This window comes from Balaenoptera borealis (genome assembly GCF_965194805.1).
Source record: "Balaenoptera borealis genome assembly, chromosome: 14".
In the NCBI taxonomy this organism is placed as follows: Eukaryota; Metazoa; Chordata; class Mammalia; order Artiodactyla; family Balaenopteridae; genus Balaenoptera; species Balaenoptera borealis.
Window position 1 is genome coordinate 55,247,274 of NC_138875.1, and position 24,638 is coordinate 55,271,911.

The 24,638-nt window shown below is 38.5% G+C and overlaps 1 protein-coding gene and 1 long non-coding RNA gene across 8 annotated transcripts in view; one reads left to right on the forward strand and one right to left on the reverse strand.

Moving 5' to 3' along the window:
- The window catches only part of LOC309610582, a 174,682-nt gene that overhangs the window by 128,418 nt on the left and 21,626 nt on the right, over positions 1-24,638 (forward strand). For 6 of the 7 annotated variants that reach the window (XR_014234049.1, XR_014234050.1, XR_014234052.1 and 3 more), the window contains one exon: positions 8,451-23,825. The exons of the other annotated variant lie outside the window; for it this stretch is intronic. This is a non-coding gene — a long non-coding RNA (uncharacterized lncRNA). Of the gene's footprint in view, positions 1-8,450; positions 23,826-24,638 lie in introns of those variants that run through there. 7 annotated transcript variants of the gene reach the window in all.
- LOC309610552 (uncharacterized protein) overlaps positions 1-24,638 on the reverse strand; it is a 386,618-nt gene that overhangs the window by 70,685 nt on the left and 291,295 nt on the right. The gene's annotated exons all lie outside the window — the stretch shown is intronic.

Below are 24,638 nucleotides of genomic sequence, written 5' to 3' on the forward strand. Positions count from 1 at the left end.
GTTCCCTAAAATGAACACCAATTAGAGCTAAGTCTAAAGTGGCCAATCTGAGCATAGGAAACATTCAAAAGAAATACAAGTCCAACACAAGAAGCCTTAAAAAATAATTTAGATATTTATTGTATTTTTTTAGGAGGAAGCATCATGAAGTAAAACTATCTTAAAATCCTCTTTAGATATCTCTCCATCTTACTAGAGGTTCATACAAAGCACTGCTTTTAAATACTGCCATCTTCTTTCTTCAGTCTCCCTTTTCAATGCTGTGAGGCTCTTTCGTTGACATCCTTCCTTTTCTAAGCAGTAGACAAGAACTACTTCAAAGTCTCACCAACCAATGTACAACATCACTCTGAGCCTCACTCCTTTGAGTCTCATCACACTAATTTTGAAATTTAAAAAATGTACTATGGTTGAATGCCTATCTATTTCCTCCACTACACTGGGAATTATTTTAAGTCAGAGACTATGCCTTTAGCATCTCTTGGGACAAGCTGATAGCAGGTACTCAACATATGTTAAAATTGAATGTCCACTAGTACCAGGTTATTGCCAGTGGAACACATGTATGTGTTCAGTAGAGATTTTCAACACTTACATGTTGCTTCAATTTATTAGGCAATGGCATGGAAGATTCAGAGAAAGTGGTATCAACTTGAAGACTTGGATTGAAGAGGCTTAAAACTTTTGCAGCCCAGGCAGTTAACCTTGAAGATTGATGGAATATTATTTTTAGATCATGAAAAAAATATAGGCAGTTGCTTTATTTTTTTAATAGTTATTAATGGTAGCTGTCAGGCATACAATTATTGACTGAAGATGAGTCAGATTGGCCATAAAAAACATTTGTGTCCTGAACACAAACGGAAGAAAAAAGGTCCTGTAATTGTTATAAGCTCAGCAAAGAGAGTCTACTAATTAAATAGTAGAGTGTTTACCTGCGACAGCCATTATAGGAAACTAATGAACTTGTTCAAAGGATGCAAACAAGTTCTCACCTGCTCTGTCAGTCAATAATACTGGAAAGAAGCAATTTCCATCACTGTAGGGACCCACAAGTTAATTCAGAAACCACCAGATTTTAATGAGCCTCAAAGCCAACGTACTGGGTGGTAAAGTTCAGCCATCCACCTTTTTGTCATATAAAAGTCATTTTTTAAATATAAAATACAGCACAAAATTGTACAAGTCTCTACATCATTCATTCTATCTAGAAAAGGAAGGGGAGAAAAGAGAAAAAACAGAGAGAAAGGTGGTCTGTTTTGCTAGGGCTATACTGCATTCAACAAAAAGCAGAAGAAACTGATTAAAAATGAATGAGTTAATCAAAATCTCATTGTTTACTGTATATTCAATAGTCTTATCAGAAAACATTAACCATGGCACATAATGAGAACAGAGTAAGCAAGAAAGGTCCCTCTGCCCCATGTATACTAGTACATGATATATTAGTACTCTCAAATGTATAGCTGTTTCTATAAAAATGTATTGTTTTAGAATAGAAAACTATAAAATTACATTCAAAACAAGTATTTAACACTGAATTATATGAATAGTTGTGATTACTGTAAAATGAAGTGATGTAGAACAATTGATTTATAGTTAATTAATATTATGTTATTAAGGAGAATAAATTTATTATATTGTTACAGGGAGGAAAGAAAAAATTACACACCTAAAAGTGCAATTGGGAAGGAAAACTTGGAAGCTAAATAAGATATTTGTCTTGGGATCCAAAGCAATGAAAGAAGTTTCCTCCAAAGCAAATTAAGAAATTGATTCTTGGATACATTTCTTTCCCATGCATCCAAAAAGTATCAATACGAACATCTACAAAACAGTCACAAAATCATGAATAAGATTCCTTAACTTTAGATTGAGCTTCTATTTCAGAAAGATTTTTTTTTTTTAATGCAGGAGTGGATATTTGGATTATTTCTAGTCTTTGGCCATTAAAAATAAAGCTGCTATGAACATTCATATACATGATATTTTCGGGTTTTTAAATTTTTTTTGGATTATTCATAGTTATTTCATAGAAACACAACTGGTTGTGTTTGAGTGTTGATTTTGTGCCCTTTAATGTTGCTTAATTTAGTTATTAATTTCACAGGATTTTTTGTGGAACCTTTAGGGTTTTCTATGTATAGGAGTACGTCACGTGTAAACAAAAAAATTTTTACTTCTTTCTTTCCAAATTAGATGTCTCTTGTTTCTTTTTCTTACCTAAGCTCTGGCTAAAACTTCCAATACTGTGTTGAATGGAAGTGGTAAAACTGGGCATGTTTGTCTTGCTCCTGATCTTAGGGAAAAAGCTTTCAGTGCTTCAAGACTAAGAATGATATTAGTGGAACTTCCTTGGCGGTCCAGTGGTTAAGACTCCGCACTTCCACTGCAGGGGGCATGGGTTCAATCCCTGGTTCCTCATGCCACGCAGTGCGGCCAAAAACAAAAGAATGCTGTTAGCTATAGGATTTTTATATATGTCCTTTATTATTAAAGGAGGGATGTCTTGTGCAGCCATGATGCTTATATCATTCACGTGGCCTTTATTATTTTGAGAAAGTTCCCATCTATTCCCAGTTTGTTGAGTGTTTTTATCATGAAGGATGTTGAATTTTCTCAAATGCTTTTTCTGCATCAATTGAAAAGTTAATTTGTGGTTTTTTACTCTATAACATATCTTTAATTAATTTTTTGTAATATGATGTGAGGCACTGGTCAAAGTTTGTCTATTTGCATATGGATATCCAATTGTACCAACACTATTTGTTGGAAAGAGTATCCTTTGTCTATAATTGCCTTTGTAACTATTTCAGAGATCATCTGTCCATGTGTGTGAATCTATTACTGGATTTTCTATTTCATTGATTGATTGATTGATTTTTATACCATTACTTCACTCATTCCTAGGACTGAGAGCAGGAACGAAGGGCTGGGAACTAATGGAGTCCCAGGAGGGTGAAGGAAGGGAGTTAGTGTGGGGTACTTGCCCCAGTTTAAATAAAATTATTATTGTAGCTTTTTAATAAGTCTTGAAATCAGATAGTTTTAGTCTTCCAACTTTGCCCTTTTTCACAATTATTTGGGCTATTAGTGGTCCTTTTTATTTCCATATGACTTTTATAAGTCAATTTCTAGTAAAAAAAGAAAAAGCTTCCAAGATTTTGACCAGGATTGTATTGATTCCTTAGATCAACTGGGGGATACTTGACTTTTTTTTTAAAATTGAGTCTTCCTACCCATGATCATGTTATAGCTTTCCTTTTATCTAGGCTTTTTCAGATTCTTTCAACAATGCTTTGAACTTTACAGTATATAAGTATTACATATCTTTTAATGGTAAATCATATATTTTATTTTATTTTTTTGATTGTTGCTTGTACGTAAAAATACAGTTAATTTTCATATAGCAATCCTTTATCCTGCAACTTTGTTAACTCACTTATTTTTAGTCGAAGTACTTGGGATTTTTTTTTTTTTTGTACATTCCATTGGATTTGCTACATGGATGATCATGTCATCTGTGACTAAAAAAGAGTTTTCCTTCTTCCTTCCAATATTGTAACAGAGAAAAACAAACCTGACTCCATATTGAATCCATTCCTTTACTTCTGACCTTTGTGCTCTGTTGTCTGTGCCTGAATTCTAACTCGGGTATGATGGTTCTCTGAGACACTAGTCCACCATCTTCTTGGTCTGCTGGCTTTTCAAATAAAGTCACTATTCCTTTTCCCAACTACTTTTCTTTCGATTTATTGGCCTGTGGTGCAGGGAGCAGTACTAGCTTGGACTCAGTAACAATATGAATTCTTTTTATTTTTTTTTTCCTGAGTTTTTGCACTAGCTAGAACCTCCAGTAAAATGATGGATAAAAGTGGTGAGAGAGGACTTCTTTACCTTCTTTCTGATTTTAGAGAGAAAACATTTGGACTTTACCCATTAAATTAAATGTTAGTTGTGAATTTTCATAGATGTTCTTTATCAGGCTGAGAAAGTTCCCTTCTATTCCTAGTTTCCTGACAGTTTTTGATCATAGTAGATGTTGGATTTTGTTAAATTATTTTAGAAAACAACATGAAATAATCATATTAATTTTCTTTTGTAGTTTCTCATTATGCTGAGTTACACTGATTTATTTTCAAATGTTAAACTAACCTTGCAATCCTGGATAAAACCCATTTGGTTATGATGTATTCTTTATATAATGTTGGATTTGATTTGCTAAGTGTTTGTTAGGAAATTTTTCATCTATATTCATGAGGAAAATTGTTCTGTAGTTTTCTTTTCCAATCTCTCTCTTTATGGTTTTGGTATCAGGGTAATTCTGTCCTCATGGAATGAGTTGAGAAGTATTTCACCTTCCTTAATTTTCTGCAAGACTTAGGGCAGAATTAATATTATTTTCACTTGAATGTTTGATTTACTAACGAAGTCTTCTGAGCCTAGAGAGATCGTTTGTTTGTTTTTGTGGGAAGGATTTTAACTATAAACAATTCTATTAATAGGTACAGGGCAGCTAAGATTATTCATTTTTTCTTGAATTAATGTTGGTAAATTTCTATAGTTCATCTAAGTTGTTTAATTGCATTTATCAACAAACAGTTGCTCATAATATTCCTTTACTATCCTTTTAATACCTGTAGAATCTGTACCAATGTCACCTCTCTCATTTCTGATTTTGGGAATTTGTCTCCTCCTTCTCCCTCTCCCTTTCTCTCCATCTCCCCCTCCCCCATCTTCTGTCCTCTGTCTCTTCTTCTTCTCCTCCTCCTTTTCCTACTCCTCCTCCTCCTTCTCCCCCTTCCCCTCCTCCTTCCCTCCCTCCCTCTTCCCCTCTTTTTCTTCTTCTTCTTCTCCTTCCTCTTCCTCTCCCCCTTCTCCTCCCCTTCCTCCTCCTTCTTCTCCTCCCCCTCCTCCCCCTCCTCCTCTTCCTCCTCCTTCTTCTTCTTCTTCTTCTTCTTCCTTCTTCTTTCCCTCTCTCTCTCTCTCTCTCTTGTCTGCCTGGGGTCTTTGCAGAGGTTTATCAATTCGAACTTCTCAAAGAACCAGTTTTGGGTTTCATTGGTTTTCTCTCTTTTGGCTTTTTCCCCCCTATTTTATATTTCATTGATTTCTTCTCTCATCTTTGTTATTTCTTTCTGCTTGCCTTGGGCTTAATTGACTCTTATCTTCCTCCCTTTTTCAGATAGAAGTTGAGGTCCTTGATATATATTTTTGTTTTTTTTTTCCCTGAAGTTCTGTAGGTTTGACGTACTCATCTCTCTTTGTTTCACTTGCATACATCTATTTAATTAAATATCTTGAACATCAAAAATGACTTTAGAGAAGAATGCAACATTTGCCCTTCCTGGTTAACCCAGAAATAACTTAAACCATTTTTTCTCTAGTTTTGAATATTTTCCAGGAGTTTTCTTAATGAGGGGGATGCTATAAATAGGTAACAAAGATGATCCAATCACCCAGAATTCTCAAAAAAAAAAACCTTTAAAATTTCTCCTTTGTCTATATCAAGATATAAATAAACTTAAGGTAATCCTCTTGATCACTTTCCTAATATTGTTTCTTAGATGGTCCTTAAACTTCTTTAAGTTGATTTTCTCATGATTTTGAATAAATTTTGTCAATGCTTCCCCATCTTTTATCATTTTTCTCTTTCTCCTTAGACTTCTTGGACTTATGTTGTATCAGTTTTATAAGTATATACTGAAGTTAGATTGCTTGGATTTATATGGTATCTCTATCATTATTCATGGCTGGACCTTAACCTCTTTAGCTAATGCTACATAACACATCACTCAAAGCTTAGTTCTTTAAATAACAATTTATTATTATTTTATCTCTTGATTTCATAAGTCAGGAATTCATTCAGTGTTTCTCTCTGTTCCATGATTTCTGGGGCTTCATCTGGGATGACTTGAGTGACCGGGGGCTGCAATAGCTGGGTGATAGCTGGGGGTCTTCCTTTTCCTCCATGTGTTCTCTATAGATAACTAGCACATGATGGCCTCAGCAGCTCAAGATAACAAGGAAGACATTGCAGTCCTGTTAAAGGCAAGCTTGAAATTGGCATAGTATCACTTCTATCATACTCCATCATCAAAAAAGTCACAGGTTCAAGGAGAAGGGAAACAGACCCCATTACTCTAGGAGTGTCAAAGAATTTGCAGCCCTTTTTAATGCATCTCTATGTATATCAATAGATACTAGTATTCCTAGACAACTCCGTAATTATGTAACATTGTCATAGTCATTAAATTAAGATGGCTTTTCCTTATAAGCTATCTGGACACCACTACTTTTTTTTTTTTTTTTTTTTTTTTTTTTAAAGTTTTTATTTATTTATTTATGGCTATGTTGGGTCTTCGTTTCTGTGCGAGGGCTTTCTCTAGTTGCAGCAAGTGGGGGCCACTCTTCATCGCGGTGCGCGGGCCTCTCACTATCGCGACCTCTCTTGTTGCAGAGCACAGGCTCCAGACGCGCAGGCTCAGTAGTTGTGGCGCACGGGCTTAGTCGCTCCGCGGCATGTGGGATCTTCCCAGACCAGGGCTCAAACCCGTGTCCCCTGCATTGGCAGGCAGACTCTGAACCACTGCGCCACCAGGGAAGCCCCGACACCACTACTTTTTAATAAAGGTTAATTGTTGACTGATTATAAAATTTAGCCATGCATTCTGTTGGAGATTTGAAAAGCATAGCAAAAATTGAAGAGGAAGAAAAATTTGACCATAATCCATCCAGAGGAAGCCACTCTTAATAGTTTGTAAAGTTTCTGCCAGTGTTTTAGTTTCTTTTTAAAGTTTATTATTATTATTATTATTATAGAGATAAATGTTAAAGTTTTGTTGATAAATGTAAAAGAAAAAAACCCTACCTTAGAAATAATCAAGGATAACATTTTATTATATTCCTTCTTAACCTTTTTTTACTACACGTATACTATTATGCCTCATTGAAATAATACACAATATTTATATCGTGCTTCTTTTTGTAGTATCTCTAAGCATTTTTCTCCTAACTGAAATACAATTAAACTCTTTCACTTATCAAACATATGTTGAGAGCCTCATATTTCAGAGAGTCTTCTAGGTTGTTGGGAAACTTATATTCTAGTGATGGAAGACAAACAACAAACAAATTAATGAGAAAATACAGGAAGTGATGATTGCTGTAAAACTAAACAGGGTGCTGAGACTGGAATTGGCTGCTTTGGCTGGACAGTCAGGAAAGCTGTCATTTATGAGATGCTATAGAAGTTGTGATCTGAATGATAAGGAGCCAACCATGAAAAGATATAAGAAAAGAGAATCCCAGGAAGAGGAGGCAGCAGATGGAAGTGCCCCAAGGCATTAATGAACTTGGTCTGTTTGAGGAGAAGAAAGAAAGCTATTATGGCTGGAACATGCTGAGCAAGGAGAAGAGAAATACATCATGTAGCTGAAGAGTCAGAAAGAGCCAAGACCACATAGGACCTTGGAGACAGGGTAAGCAGACTTAGAATTTTATCACAAGTGCCATAGGGATCCCGAAAGGATTTTAAACAGGGTTTTAATATAACCCAATTTATTTTTTTAACATCTCTCTGGCTACTGTATGAAGAATGAAATATCGGAGGTCCATTGAAGAAGGCAGGAGACTAGTTCAAAGACTATGATAGTAGCCTAGCTGTTGAGTGTTGGAAATAGGGCAACAAGCATTTAGGAAAAGTAGTCATACTTCAAATATGATTGGACAATTGACAATACTCCCCTATGCATTGGATCCGGCAGGAGCAGGAGGGAAGGAAATGTAAATGTAATGATTACGAGAACTAGATTACCATAGCATATTTCCATTCTAAATGAATTATCTGTGCATAATATATTTCTATTTTTTCTAGAGCTATATGAATAATAAAGTCATATATTTAAATATCATCTATCTTTAAGGTTCATATGCTCTCATTATTGGTATTTTTTAATTAATTCAACTTCAACTGCTCTGTTGAGGAAGCCGGGAAAGTTAATGTCTTGCAGATGAATGGACTGTCAATGCAGAAACTCTCTACCACATAATATTAAAATATATTGATTTCTTTTAAAAGAGAAAGACACCAGACTTGGTAAAATGTGACAAATTACAAGCTACTAAAGTAGTGATATTTAGATTTTAGTGTCATGTGGAAAAAAAAGAGTCAATAATATTTTGCATTTACTATATAATGAGCTCGGGTACTTTTTTGTTAGTAGTTGAAGGTTCAAAAGCACTAAGCAGGGGTTTCAGCTTGATCTAGAGAGACATGGTTTGCACAAGAGGAGAGAGTCCTGAACTCTGTTCACCTGGATTTTACACAATTCTTCATGTCTATGTGGAATCTCTTAGCTACAGAGCTATGACTTAGAAAAGAAGCTCAGAAATCTTTTTTATCAAATCAATTTTTACTGGAGTAGTGTTGCTTTACAATGTTGTGTTAGTTTCTTTCAGAAATCATTTTGAGGGCTTCCCTGGTGGCGCAGTGGTTGAGGGTCTGCCTGCCAATGCAGAGGACACGGGTTCGAGCCCTGGTCTGGGAAGATCCCATATGCCGCGGAGCAACTGGGCCCGTGAGCCACAGCTACTGAGCCTGCGTATCTGGAGCCTGTGCTCTGCAATAGGAGAGGCCGCGATAGTGAGAGGCCCGCGCACCGCGATGAAGGTGGCCCCCGCTTGCCGCAACTGGAGAAAGCCCTCGCACGGAAAAGAAGATCCAACACAGCCAAATAAATAAATAAATAAATATTTTTAAAAATCATTTTTATCTATGAACAATTAGCACTCTTTCTCATTCCCAAGCAAATCACAATGGTTAAGCACCTGTTGTTAGTCTTTAGGTGTTCATAAATTGCTAGTAGGTCATGATCAAAAAGCCAACCGTTATGCATTTCATTGCAAGAGGCAGAGCAAACAAATAATAAGAAATTTTCTTTGGCTTTCTCAGCGACAGAGACAAGAAGGCAGGACTGTAAAATTAAAAAGTAAAATGTTGATTTAAATGGCCTCTTTGAACTCTTATGTAAACCTCCTCTAAAGAGTAACTGAACTTTGCATTCCCACCTAAATTTTTTTGTAATCTACCCCCACAAACATGAAATTCCATAATTAACATCAGATTTGATAGGTAAAGAGCTGCAGAATCATCATGTACTTAGTTTTATTTTGATTTTTAAAATTCAAGTGAAAATAGAAACAGTATTCAATGATTTCTAAGAAATGTGGCAAAGTGGGGTGCGAATCCTGGGCCTGCTAGGAATAGCATTATGAACTCAATATTGTCAATAACCCTGTTTTTTTTTTCTCTTGCAAAATTAAGATAATAATGGAGTCAGCCTCACATACATGGTAAAGATTAAATTTAAAAATATATTTCAGGTGCTTAGCAGGACACCGTGAGTTGTGCTTTCTTTGTGTTGGTGATCCCTGTCAGGCACCATTCTTTGCTGAGTGGTGGCGAAATGTCTGCCAGCAGCTTACATTTTACATCTTAGTCTTCATGAATCCCACCGAAAAATAAGAACGATTCTTCCCGAATGTCTTCATCAAAGGCCCTAGAATTGATCTCACATGCATGGATTGAGTCACTGAGAACCAGAGACCCTATGTTCTGACTGAGCCGGACAGGACTACATGCTCACCCCTGGATTTAGGAAGGAAATCCAGAGGCTTCCAAACCCCATGGACTGAGGAGGCTGGGAAGTTGTTTCCTCAGAGAATCATGGGTGTCTGACACAGAACCCGAATTCTACAACTCTAACTCAGTATTCCCTAACTATGCATATTACCTTGAAGAATTTCTAAAGTTCTCTGCATCTCAGGATTCTCAATTGTAAGATACTCTACTTCATAAAGTTACTGTGAAATTTTAATGAAATTGTATACATGTACATTAAACTAACTCACATTGGGCACACGGTAGGTACTAAATATATGTTAATTCTTTCTCCCTGTCTTCTCTCAGGAGCGATACAGAATAAGCATAGCATGGATTGATGTTTGAAGACAGCTATAATGTCTTCGCTAATTTTTTTTCACTATTGCAAGCTCAGAGCCATCCGTTGTTTTTCTAATATCTTGGTTTTAAGCTAGTTCATCATCCTGGTCTCTTTGGCCTTTCATCATCCCACTTGAAGTGTAGTGCCCAGATCAGAACACAGTATTCTAACTCTTCCATCACGAACTTGGTTGTAATCTCCTTTGAGATTGAAAGTGAAAATACTTTCATTTATGACATGAGATTGTGTCATGATAGTGAGTGCAGCATTTTATTTCCGCAGGTATTTGAGCCAACTAGAGCCCTAGGCTTTCTCCACAAGCTCTGCTGGTAACCTATACTTCTTCTGACCTGTGTCTGTGTAATTGCCCTTTGGAGCATAGCCTAGGAAATTTATTCCTATCCAGTGTTATCCTCTTAGACTTTGACAATTATTTATGCTTATTTATTTGATTAGTGACAGCATCCTTTTCGGTATGGATCAACCACTCATCAAAGCTTCATGGCATATACAAATTTGACCAGTGTTCCCTGGTATCTTTATTCTCAATTTGAACAAAGTCAGGACCAGCAGGTGATGGAGTCCTTCAGCACAGCACACATTTCCTTCTATGTTGGCAGTGGTCTCATCAACAGCATCCTAGTCATCCAATCCATTTTGAATCCTACTCAAGTACTATTACTAGCCAATATGTATATACGTGTTTATACAGGATTGTGGCAATTAAAATAAGCACAGAAAGTTCTATCCAGTTGCTGAAAACATACAATTTTGTTAATTTTATCATTCAACCAGCATTGCCTTATGCCTTTGTTTGTCACTAATTTCTTAATATTTCTTTCATAATAGGAGCTTCTTCATGTAGGAATTCATAATGTTAATCAAAGTAGATAGCATCTAGGCTGTGGAAACAGAGGCACATCTAAGCAACTAAATGTCAGGAAATAAAGGTTATGGCCACTAAGACAGTATGTCAAATAGATTTCAGATAAAATCAATAAAAATCACATGTAGACAAGAGGGCTGAAGAAATTTTGAGTTTCCAGTGATGGCTGTTAATTGATTCTGTTCCCAGTGGAACAACCTGCTGGCCTCACTGTCATGGGGAAGAAAAGGTCATTTATCAAATCTGCCCTCTCCCACAAATAAAGAGGGTTGACTCACCTGTGTAATATATTGCAATGCAAAGAACTCTGCTGTGAGACCTTTCCAGAATGATGGTACCTTCAACAGTTGAAGGTGTTGAGCATAATGACATGGGGACATGTACCCAAAGACTCCCACACAAAATCCAGAGCAGTGACGGCAGTGAATCACTCAGAGCACATGAAATCTGCCCTCTATAAGCATACTAGAAAGCATACTAGAGCATACTAGAAAGGGAAGCATACTAGAGCATACTAGAAAGGGAAGACTTGCTGGATAGAGGGCTTGGTCCCTAAAGCTGTACAGGTGGGAAAGATGCCACAAAAACTGAGCATAACTGATAATATGACCTTACTTGTACCTCTTAGCCAGGGAGGACTTGGGGAAGTTTGGAGATATACACATTATCTATCTATCTATCTATCTATCTATCTATCTAATCTATAGATATATAGATATAGATATGTATATCTATATATGTATATTTGATTAGTATAACCAAAATGCCAACAATGACTATGGCTAAGGCTATTTATGGGCACTGAGATTGTGAATAATGAGTAATTTTTTATTTTATGTATCTATTATCTATATCCTTTTAAAATTTCCTATAATCAGCAGGATTTTTTAATCACAAAAATACTCATAAAATGAAATATATGACTTACAAAAATATGGTAGGATTCCCACATGCTGCATTATTTTACATGCTTCATTATCAATCTGCCTATCCAATAGGCAGAATGGTTTAGTCTTGAAGATTCTGCTCAGTGCAGAAGAAACAATCTTTTGAAACAAAGTTGGAAGTAAGGTGTTTTATTTTAGAAGAAGAACAACAACAATAAGCAACAGCTAATAAGGACACTAAGCTATCCTTGCCCATGTCCAAATGCACTGTCTTATTCCCTCTCAAATACCTACTTGCTGTCATGAGCATGCAGTAACTTTCTGACAACATGCTATGAGTCAACTGCTATTGTATACATATAGAAGTGTAATTACAGCAATATAAAACAGGAAGGGACAAGTAGTAACTAAGTCACACTGGAGTCTTGCCTGTGTGGGAGACTATATGAGGATTATAGATGTGATGAACCCAAAATAATTTCTATTTCTATGAATGCTAATTCCTCAAGACTGGTTCTGAGTTCTATACAAAGCAGCAAATTGTAGAACAGCACAAATTAATAATTTAGGCAACATGTATGAAATTTCTTCTATGAAGAAACAGGAGTGAGCAGGGCCACTGGCCAAAGGATTTATGAAATAACAAATAGTAGAGTAGGCAGTATTAGAGTGTGAGGGATTTTAAATGGAAGTTTAAGGAGTTTGATATAAAACAGTGTGTTATTTTGTTTTTTTAGGAAAAGGGTCTGGAATCAAAATCAAGATCTAGGAAGTTAATTTGCATTTCATGATGAATTGAAGTGGAGAGCAATTAGAAGTCACATGACCCTCTAGGAACAGGACTACAAAGAGGAGTGAGGAAAGTTGGAACTAGACTTGGGCAGCAAGAATGGATGGGGGAGTGAGGTACAAGAAACTGATTGAGGAGGATCATAGGCCAAAAATGAGAGAATATGAAAAAAAAAATCAGAGGCCTGAATTCTTTGGAGTAATAGTTGGAGCTAATCAGATAAATGACAACTTATAGAGAAAACATGTAGTAAGACTGGAAAAAGGAAGTTGAGGGAAATTTTGGGGGAGGTTGGGAAGGCAGAGATGAAGTCAATGATGGGGAAGTCAGAAAAATAGAAGCATCACAGTCATAGAGTTTGAGAGAAGGCAAAAGTCAAGAAGCAGGTAGTCAATAACATCCAATAAGGCAGAGAAGGCAAGAAGGGTGAATAGAGAAAAATACAGCCATCAGATTTCATGAATAGATAATCGCTAACTGTTGAGTAAAGAGTTTTGTATGAATTGTGCTTTGTGGGGGAGGGGAAAGCCCAGAACTCCAGGCAACACTGGTCAAGCCAGGTGTGGGTTCTGAGACTGGCCCAGTGATTACAGCACAGGTAACCTGACAAGGTCCTGTGAGAGGAAAGGGAAATATGCTGAAGAGAATTGGGATTTCAGAGGCTAAAATGCAGCCAAGCATAGGCAGCAATATGGAAAATGGACCACGGGGACTAGAGGTGGACGTCTAGCAGAGACCAAAGGAGATGTTGATAGAGATCAATTGTGCAAAATTCAGATTGCAGTTGCATTACTCCTTTTGCATGTGGTTTAACATTTTCATTCTGGAATATGAGTTTGACCTGAATCTAGGGTGGAGGATGAGGGAGCGTAAGCAGTATGTATAGGGTACAGTTCTGTGAAGTTTTAGAGTGCAGGAAGGGAGAGAGTGAATGATTTGCAATGGCCAAGAATTTTCTTAAGGCTATCTTTTTTATTAAGGTTTTACTTTTAAAAAGAGAGAAAATTTAGTTGAAAGGAAATTATCATATATGCAAACAAGAGAGGAAATTAATTTCTGAAGCAAAATTTAGATGAGGTCAAAAAAAATACGGATTATGATCTAGCACAGAGAGCAGAACTCACCTTGAAAAGGAAAAGGGATTAAAAAGAAAGAATACTGACCAGAGTGTTCTTTGTGGGGAAGGCAGGTGGGAGCAAACATTTTGAAGCTGAGAGAAAAGAAGTTCAGGTAGCCTTATGTTTCTCAGTGGAAGTGGATTTTACATCTGCTAAGATTAATAAGAGACAGGATGGAGCTTTTGGCTTGAGGTGAATGGTAAATATGAGGAACAACTTGTCAGGAAAGAGAAGTGATGTGAGATGAATAAAATGAGGTGAAGTAAGGTAGCAGGAATTTCAGTGGATGTAGCCAGAAGCACACTGGTTTTTCCCCTCAATGCCTGACAGCCCAGAAATAGCACTGAGTTTGCTCCCGTTTAGTGTTTAATTCTTCTGGATTCACCATTTGACCCTCTTGTGTCTGAACTGTAATCTGCATGACTGCTGCCACTTGGTTTTCTTTTGTGCTTTCCTTTTTATAGTCACATGCTGTGGTTTTATTTTATCAAAAAAAAAAAAAAAAAAAGCGTTTGACTCAAGGAAACATAAGATTAGAGTGTAAACAAATTGCCCTCCAGAGAGGTAGGGGCTCTCTTTCTGTGACCAGTAGCACAGGAGCAGGCAGGGACTTAAAGGCACTGAGTAAAGCTGATTCTCAGCGTCTGGCTGGAGTTTTGGGTGAAGTCTTCAGGTATTGGGGAAAGACTCTATAGGCTTGGGTTTAGCAGACCAGGCAGAACCTTATTCTTTTTATGTCAGCTTTGACTGTTGCATGGAATTTCTTTCAGGAATTTCATCCACACCTTTTAATAAGGCTTATGGTTAGACAACCTCACTTGTGTTTTTAAATCTTCACCAATAGAGTTTCTTTGGTTCTTGGGGGAATGCCCATTGAAGGCCATCGGGGCCCTGAGGTTCTGTCAACTGTTCTCTTCTCATGAGTACAAATGTGTAAACCCATGTGATGTGGCTTTATTAGCATGAGGAAATTAGCTCCAGCTTGGTAATGAGCTACCATCTTCCCTGAGACACAAGGGAATACAGATTCATTGGAGAATCATTTGCATTTTTGAGCCATTATTAGGAAAGTTATACAAAGAGAAAAATAAATCTCGGAAGAGACAACAATGAAGGTCAGCTATAAGGCCCTTGGATAAAATTTCTGAGACGATCTTAAATTTGTATTTTCAAATAAAATGTAGGCTGGAACTCCAGTTATGACAACAGAAGTATCTTTTGAGTCATGGTACCCCCACCAAACAACAACTTACATTTTATAGTGCCCTTAAAAATGTGGAACATTTCACAAATATTTTTAGATTTTATTTTTCAGGAAGGTATTATTATATATATTTTACTGGTGAAAAGTTGAAATCTGGAATGGCTAAGTGGCTTGCCCAAGTTTCCATGACTCCTAAGTTGTAGAGCCAGCATGAGGAAGGGACAGTCGAATTTCCACACGAATCTATAACAAAGTCACGGGTACAATTCTGCAATCACCTTACTGGCCACTATCCAGGCAGAGTGGGTCACAGGTCAGAGATGTGGATTCTAGCTTCAGTTACGTTCCTAGTGAGGTATGTGATCTTAGGAAAGTCATTTTTTCTCCCTAGACACCAACTTCAGTTTCAGTTAAAGAAAGAAGGAAAGGAAGGAAGGAAGGAAGGAAGGGAGGGAGGGAGGGAAAGAAAGAGAGAGAGAGAGAGAAAGAGAGAGAAAGAAAGAAAGAAAGAAACAAAGGAAGAAAGAAAGAGAGAGAGGGAGGGAGGAAAGAAGGAAGAAGGAAAGAAGGAGGGAGGAAGAAAGAAGAAAAAAAAGAGACTAAACTAAAAGCTACTTCATTTAAGAACAAAAAAAGGAAAAAGGAAATTAACTTGCCCTCCAATTACCTAGAACCCTCCTCCAAAGGACCAGTCACTTCTGATTTCTTCTTCGCTGACAGTGGATTTGAAATGAAAGGACAATGAAGCTGGATGCCTTCCACCTCACTTCCAAGATGTTCCAAATGGAAGATCACATCCATGGTTGGGTTGGCACACGCAGCCAACAGTCCACAATAAAATTCTCCACTTGCTCTTAATGATCACTCACGCTCTGTGGCTGTCACCAGTGGCCTTAGAAAGAATACCCCAGGATGGGAAAACCTTCTCTGACAGAAAGGAAAAAAATGAGAATTCTTGATGAAATTCCTCAGGATCTGCTGTTCAGGGATCCACCACGAACAAGAGGCTTGCAGGAAGGAGATGGGACAAGAGATTGTCACCTGGGAAAATATCTCTGGTTATTAACAAGCTTGGAGGAAGTTGCCCAGGAGGGGACAGATTTCACTAAGGGAGAAGATAAGCCAGCACCCAGGAGAGTAGAAAGTAGCTCAGAACAACGAACACCTTACAGCGGAAATATTAGATGATTTTATCCAAGTAAGGCCATTTCCCTGACTCTCTTCCTGAGACAGAATGGTGAGTTCAGGGTGACACAGAACCACTACCTGCCCAGTTACGTAGAGCAAAGAGTGTGGGAGGCTAAGACATGTTTTCCATGTGACAATCGTCTTCCCTGGGAAAGAAATCGTAGCCAAGGGGAACAAAAAGAACGGATAGAACTATCCTGTGAGCCTCCACAAGGAACCACCTCTTGTAGGCTTATGTGGTCACAGGTTTTAAAATGAAAAGTCGGATGTAACATGATTGATGATGTCCTCAGCCCAGTTTTATTAAAAAATAAAATGAGAGGATATGAGAGGTGCTTTCCATGACCAGTGAGGAAACAGAAACAGACTAACCTCATAGTGTGTAAGATAAATAATATCCAGAAGATGAGGGTGAGGAGGACCCAGATTACAAAATTGTATATTCTTCACATGATACCAAGGTCGCAAAGTGGTCAAGCAGTACGGGATTGCTTCCTGGGGGGTGATAGTTAAGGAAGACATTTTGACTGAAAATGCACAATTCAAGAGTTAAAGGGATGATGAAACTTACTGTTGGGATATCCATCCATCAGCCAATTAACCAATGAAATGTCCTTCATTCTAGATATCCCTTCCACACTTTTCTTTATTTCCTTACTATGATGTTCTCAGCAGTTGGGGAATCTTAACACAACGTCCATCAGCTTGCAGATGGACTCCAATCTTCAGGCTTTTCTTTTCTGGGTAGCAATTGATTGCCCAAAAGTCCAGAGCTGAAAATATTACCTTCACCCTGTCTCATATAATTCGTCTGCCCTGTTGTGTTCCTGACCTCATGCTGCAGCTGCAGAGCCAAACTTGTCCACAGAACTCTGTTGCTACCACCTGGCCAGCCCCACAGCCAGATGGACATTTTCCAGCCTGCACCATGTGCTCCTTGAGCTTAGGGGTGCGGACTAACAGGTAAAGGTCAACTTGTTCCACTTGATTCTCTGATTTCCTGACGTGGACATACCAGAAAGGGAGTCAGCAACTGGCAGAGATCCAGAGAAATCTGTGACAGCCATGTGCAGGCCAGCAGTCAAGGCAGATTGCTGAGGTTATGACCACAAGACCTGGACTCAGCCCCTGATCAGACCAGGGAGGAACTGCTGCTTCTCCAATCATCCACCCCTAGTCAGATCCTTCTCCCAAGGTCTGACGTCTGGCCCTGCTAGATCCCTGTGCACCGTCTGGGAAACAATGAGCAGCAGAAAAGCAGACACTTCTTCCCCGTGCGTTTCTCCTAATAAACACTCTTCCAGAAAGCCTGGTGCATGCCTTCAGGTCATTAGCTTCAGTTTCTTCAACAAAACTCTCTCTGTTTTAATTAGTTCCAAGGATTTTGAAATATTTTTAGGTTATGACATAAAGTCAAAATAACAATGGATAGCAACAAAATAATTAATGATGGGTCAAACTCTAGAACCAACACTCCATATATTTTTTCTACCTAGAGATTCAATTGGTCCCCAAGCCTGGTGGGATGCTGAACAGAAGGTTTGGGAATTAGTGGAACCATAGGCAAAAACCAACTTAGTCATCTCAATACTCGGAGTGTTCCTTTACACTCATTCATTCATTTCCTCATCCTCTATTCATTCATTGAACAAACAGTGAGCCAGGCTGCTAAGTGCTGGGCCTGAATAAGCTAAGAATAAGATGGCTAAGGTTTCTGACCTCCAGGAGCTGTGAGTCATGTCCCATAGAGTAGTGTGACACCTTTCTCTGGGAGGGATGTTCTCCTCACCCTTTTCTTCTTGGGAATTGTATACACATGCCAAAACAGCAAAACAGAGATGCCCTGTAGACACCAAACATGCACGCGAGAAAGGCAGATTAAATACAGTGATGAAAGCAGAATTTCATGACCTGAGTACTGATTCCTGAAATTCCCACCATGAAAAAAAAAATGAGGAAGGGCTATAAAATAATGTGAGTGAAAAGCAAAATAACATGGACACTCAGACTTTAAAAAAATTTTCTCCTTCAGAGGCCCTGGCATCAACAAGAATCCCCTGTTGGGAGGTTGCAAAGTAAAATATACTGTTTGTAGCCTTAGGGAAAAACTATAGGACTGTATCAGGGACTTTACCAAGCAGATTGAAAGAGGGCAACTGTGAAACTTGAACTATCTTGAGCAGAATGGAGATTCTCAAAGTAGCTGGAGAATCATCCAGGAAGAATATTCAACCTCCAACTATAGGCTGGATATTAGGATCCAACATGAAAGAATGCAAAGGAAGAAATAAAAGCACGTTTTCTCCAAAAGGCTCTAAAGGAAGAGGACAGGAGGGCAGGGCTAGGCAAACTTTCTGGAAGGGCTAAATAGTAAATATTTTAGTGTTTGCAAGCCACAATATCTCTGTCACAACTACTCACTTCCACCATTGTGGTGGGAAAGCAACTCCAGATAATATATAAGTGAATGGGTGTGGCTGTGGACCAATAAAATTTTATTTCCAAAACTAGGCAACAGGCCACATTTGGCTCACTGGCTGTAGTTTACCAACCCCTGCAATAGATATAGCTCTTTTTGCAATAAATTTAAAACTCAAAGATCAACTCAAATGCATGACGTGTGCTACTATCCCTTGCTGCCATATTTATGGCAAAATTTCTCTATGATGTTGAGCAAGTAAGTTAACTTTAGTCAGCCTCTGTTTTCTCATCTTGTAATAGTAGCTACACCATAAGATTATTGTGAAGATTGAATGAAGTGGTGTATTAAAAGAGGACCATGCCTGACTCATACTAAATAAATAACAGATGGCAGCTATTGTTGTTGCCCTGGTCATTACCAACAATTAATTATTACACTCTGCTAATCAATAATTGTGCTCTTTCCACTGCTACAGGTGTCATTATCAATTGATCTACTCTGGTACTAAAATTCAAGCCCTGTATCAGTTCTGTTCTTTGTCTTTTTTTTGCGAACTATTCAAAATTCTACACCTCCTCCTTCTTGTGTCACACCAGCTTGTTTTCTTGCCTTTTTAGCTAACTTTAAAAGCTTTGAAAAGCCAAGGTAGTTATATAATAGCTTGAAGGACACAGCAGGCTATAACCAGTGTTCTAAGAGTTTTGTTCTGATTTAAAAATAAGCCTGAGGTGGGAAATAAAGACCTCAACAGAAATAGTCTGTGAGGACAGGGAGAAGGTAAACAAGCTATTTCCAGTAGCTAGAGAGCAAACCAACGGCTACAGAAACAGGCCCAGGGACTCCAGGCCCAGGGCATTTCTGATGGTAATCATGACATCACAGGAATGCCGTCCTCCTTTTACATTTTCTGTAAGCCTCCGTATAGACTCTGATAAACCATTACAGATAGGACACAGGCATGCAGGGGGAGGCAGATGCTGCCTTTTGAAGTTATTAGTCTTTCTGGCACAGAAAAAGAGAATGACAGGAATTTCTTCTCATTACATATATAAAATTCTTTTCAGGCCTTTGGATTCCATCTTCTTAAAACCCAAGACTGGGTGTAGAAAACCAAGGAATAAACCTAATTTGGGAAGTCAATGTTCACCTAGTGTGTGTGCCCAGAAGCTCCTCCTCTTCTGTTTCCCCCACATGGGCCACCCACTCCACCAACAGGGGACATTCCAGGGGTGGGGTTAGAGCTGACTGACCGCTGGAGGGAAAAGCTCGAGCTTCATCTCTGGGGGTGTCTAGATGTCTGATGTTTGATTCTTGGCCAAGATGAGAGCAATGGGATTTATAATGTGCTGTTTAGGATTTCTCACCACAAAAAAGAAATGGTAATTATGTGATGGGATAAACATGTTAGCTAACACTAAGGTCCTACTCATTTTGCAATGTACAAGTGTGTCATATCAACACATCATACACCTTAAACTTATTCAATGTTATATGTCAATTATATCCCAATAAAGCTGGAAACCACTACCACCACCAACAAAAATATATACAAGGAGCAGGAAAACAATATCCCAAACTCTCTTGGAGACCACCTCATTCCAGCCCCACATTCAGCACACTACAGGCTTCCTGGACCACGTGGGTATCCTGTGAACTTGAATTCATGTGAGGCACAGAACTGCGAGTAGAATACGCAGGGGAGAATCTCTTTGTCCACCCAGAGCTAAAGCAGAAAAGGTATCTTTCTTTGGTACTTTCACTGAGTCCAACATATTTTAATGCTTTCATTGGTGATCAGTTCTAACATTTTCCAATTTACAATGTGGTACATTTTGACCCATGAATTATTTCATAAATATATGAAGATGTTCCACTTCTCTCAAAATCAAGGAGAAAATAAAAATGAGATATCATCTAATTTCCTTCTAATGGGTAAAAAATAGCTTGGGTGGCATGTGGAGCTGAAGAGATTCATACACAGCTGGTGAAAAGGTAAATTTATGCAACCATTTTCAAGAACAATTTTGAAATACCTAGTAAAGCCAAAGATGAGAGGCACAAAATCTATGTATTTACAGTTCCAATTCTAGAATGTTTCCAGAAAACATGCTCACTCAGGTGCACAAAGATGTTTCCCTCAATCTTTGTAATCACAGAAAATAGTACACAACTGAATATGGACGACAACTTATTCTTGCAACAGATACTACAGATTACTTAAAATGAATCAACTATAGCTGTGAATGTCAACAAACGACTCAAAAATAATTTCAAGTGGGGATAAAATAGAAAATTGGAAAATGTGTGCATCCTATGATACAATTTATGTAATATTTAAGTGCCCCCAAATACAGATAGGAACATTAAAAATGATATGAGAGGATTCAATCTCGCTTCCAACTTAGAACCATCTAGACTGAGCCAACTCTGCACCCCCAACTAATCACATAGAATACTCACTTCTAGTTAGTCTGCATATATGTAGCTTCCCCAGCCAACAGCCTTCAATCAGAGCATGGCTGAAGCTTTCTTTTTTTTTTTCCACTATAAAGTTTGCCTACTGCTCTGCCTGCATTTGAGTCTCTGACAAAACACAAGTGATGGAGGCTGACTCCTTAGCAATCTCTGAATAAATAACTTTTGCAAGTTTTCAAAAAAATTCAGAATAGTTATTATTCAACATAGAGGTGCAGAAGGGCTTTAGACAAGTATCACGAAATGTTAATATAAGCTAAATCATATATATTGAACGAAGTTGATACACTGATAACCAATGAGGCATTAAGGCAAAAGATGTAGACAGCAGTAGCCATTCCTGGGCCCACACATTGCTTCAGTTCCTTCTTGTGGTCTCATCCTGGAACCTGGATTACAGAATATACTCCTGTTATCACTCTAAAAACTCCTCTTTGTTTTTTAAGCTAGGTTGAGTTGAATTTCTGTCATTGGCAACCAAAATAGTTCTAAGTAATCTTGAAAGCACTGGAGGTTTTAGAAAATTCTCCTTTCCTGCAACCAACATGCATTCTGACCATGCTGGTATGCCTGTTTGGGGTGTAGGGGAAGCATATTTGGGAGTGGCGTATTCTGCTACTCTTCATTGGCATACAACCTCTGAGTTGTCCTATTGCTTCAGGATTCCTGTGCAAGTTTCTAAGGAGGATGAAGGATGTCAGAGACTTGAAGATCTAAACTCAATTTAGAAGCAGACAAGATCCAGCTTGACCAAAAGCAGAAGTAAGACATGTCAGCTTGTGAGGGGTCTATGGGCACGATTGTCTCCCCTTCCTGGGAGAAGAGTCAAATGCCTGCCTGGCTAAGGCCCCCTCCAGTCACCACATCATTGGTGTGTCCCCAGGTCCAAGGCAAAAATAAGCCCCCTGCAGTTTCCAATGAAACCAAGTCCTAAAGAGTGTCTGGAATTCTGTATAAGCTTCTGCTCCAGGTGATGGAGCAGCCTCTGAACTATTCTTATCAACCAGACCTTTATTTGGGCAGTCACCCCAGGTAAAACAAAACTGTCTGAGTGAGGGTATGTCCCCCTTCATTCTCTAATGTCCCTTTGGTCAGACGGTCCTCTTAAAACACCCACCTTCACCTCCTAAGTACCACTGTATTGTAACCCTGCTTGCTTATGTTTCCGTCCAATAACACCATAACAACAGATAATGTTTAGTTACACCTTTGAATTGGGTATTTCTGCTCCCAGTACAGGTAATGAACATAAGATTCCCAAAGTAGCTTTTATTGTCTCTCTATATCCAGTATTTTACAACTCTCATCTCAGGATGATTTTGCAGATGTGATGGTGAATTTTATGTGTCTACCTGACTGGGCGAGGGGATGCCCAGATTGCTGGTAAAACGTTATTTCTGGGTGGGTCTCTGTGGGTGTTTCCAGAGGGATTAGCATTTGACTGAGCAGACTGTGTCAAGGAGCTCACCCTCCCCAGTGTGGGTGGGCATCATCCAGTCCATTGAGGGTCCAAATAGAACAAACAAGGCAGAGGAAGGACGAATTTGCTCTGTCGCTTGAACTGGGACATCAACCTTCTCTTGCCCTCATACGTAGGAGCTCCTGGCTCTCGGGCTTTCAGACTCAACTCAGGATTATACAGCTGTCTCCCCACATCCCCCATTCTCACGCCCTACAACTCAGACTGAATTTAACTACTGACTTTCCTGCAGACAGCAGATCATGAGACTTCTCAGCCTCCATAACCACGTGAGCCAATTCCTATAATAAGTCATATATATACATATTCCTATAATAAGTCATTTATGTTGGTTCTGTTTCTCTGGAAAACCCTGATTAATACAGCATAAAAATCTTCATTTTTAAGAAGAAAGTACTATTTTAGAGTACTTTTGTCATGGTTTCTTTATTTGTAATCCATTTAGTCTCATTGTTTTGCTCTGTCTTTTACTGGGTTCAAGCAAATTTGTCACGTCATTTGCATGTACTTTTATCTGAAAACGCACTCCTCTTTGTTTCATATTTTTCTATTGTTTTCAACGTATTTGCAGAGTCGATTGCTTTTCCCAAAAACAACGTGGGATTTTTAGAAACCTTATCATTCAATTTTTCTCAAGCACATCGCCCATATTTCATGTAAGTTATTTCAAATGGCTTTTACAATATGCACAAAATAATTCATGCAGAATGTTTTCCTAAGTAGGTTCTCAGCGAATTGGAGGATAGGGAAAATGAAAGCACGAACATACATTACAGATAAGACTACAACTTTATCATTGCACATCATTTAGGGGAAATTCTTGGCCAAAAATCAGGGAAAGGGGTTGTTCTTCTCCTTCCTGGCCCTAAATTGATTAATTGGTTAATTTTGAAAAGCAGGGAATGAAAAAAAAAACTCGAAGAGTTAAGCATGAGTCACAGGGTTTTTGACAAAGTTTTTTTTTTTTTTTTTTTTTGAAAGGAACTTGATTAGATACAAAGGGTGGGGGAATTCTTTTTTTTTTAGACACCAATTGTACTTGAACATTTGTTATTTTATTTTATTTTATTTTTAATTAATTTATTCATTTTTGGCTGTGTTGGGTCCTCGTTTCCGCGCGAGGGCCTTCTCTAGTTGCGGCAAACGGGGGCCACTCTTCATCGCGGTGCGCGGGCCTCTCACTATCGCGGCCTCTCTTTTTGCGGAGCACAGGCTCCAGATGCGCAGGCTCAGTAGTTGTGGGTCACGGGCCCAGTTGCTCCGTGGCATGTGGGATCTTCCCAGACCAGGGCTCGGACCCGTGTCCCCTGCATTAGCAGGCAGATTCTCAACCACTGCGCCACCAGGGAAGCCCCCCAAAGTTTTTTTTTTAATTGAAGATAATATTGACTAATAATCAGGTATTGGCCACACTGTTTTCTCAGCCCTCTGCTCATGTGGTTTCATTCCCTGATTATTCTGCACATCTGGGTAGATCTGGAGGCCCTTCCCACACTCCAGTGCACGTGTCTCCACGCGGAGGGAGGACAGAAGAGGTCTGCGTGCCGTCAGCCTCAAGGTCACAATTAGGACTGTGCTTCTTCCTTACAAAATGGCCTCTCTCCCTCTTCCACACCCTCAGTCATTCAGGGTAATGACACCCACTTACAAATTTCCCTTCCTATTTAGGATGCTGAAAAACTATCTATACCAGTTCTCTAGTTCAAAATTACTACGAAATAGTAAGTATACAGAAATTCTCACTATACAGTAGGAGATATACAGAATGATAACTATTTCATTCTTTTAATTCTTTGCTTTAGTTAAATTAATTGAACTAAAGCCAAAGACCTGGCACACCCCTGACCTCAGTCCTTCCTCTCAATGGCTGCGGTAGTCTTCAGGTTACATTAAATTCCTGCATTTGACCAAGTCAACTGTCTATCGGGTTTGACAAAACTCACAGTCCCAGTAAAATAATGGCATTCAGCTTGAAAATGACAAAGATCCCAGTTTTCAGCCATGGTACATCACCCTAATAGCTCAGAGAATACCATTCACAAGTTGTATTTCAACAGGTTACTAATTTGTATACAATTTCTGCTTTGGGGTTGTTTGTTAAATGTCCAACGCTACAGCCTCCCCAGTTTTAATTAACTTTTTAACTTATTGCCAGAAAAGAATGTTTAATTTCAGAATAAAATT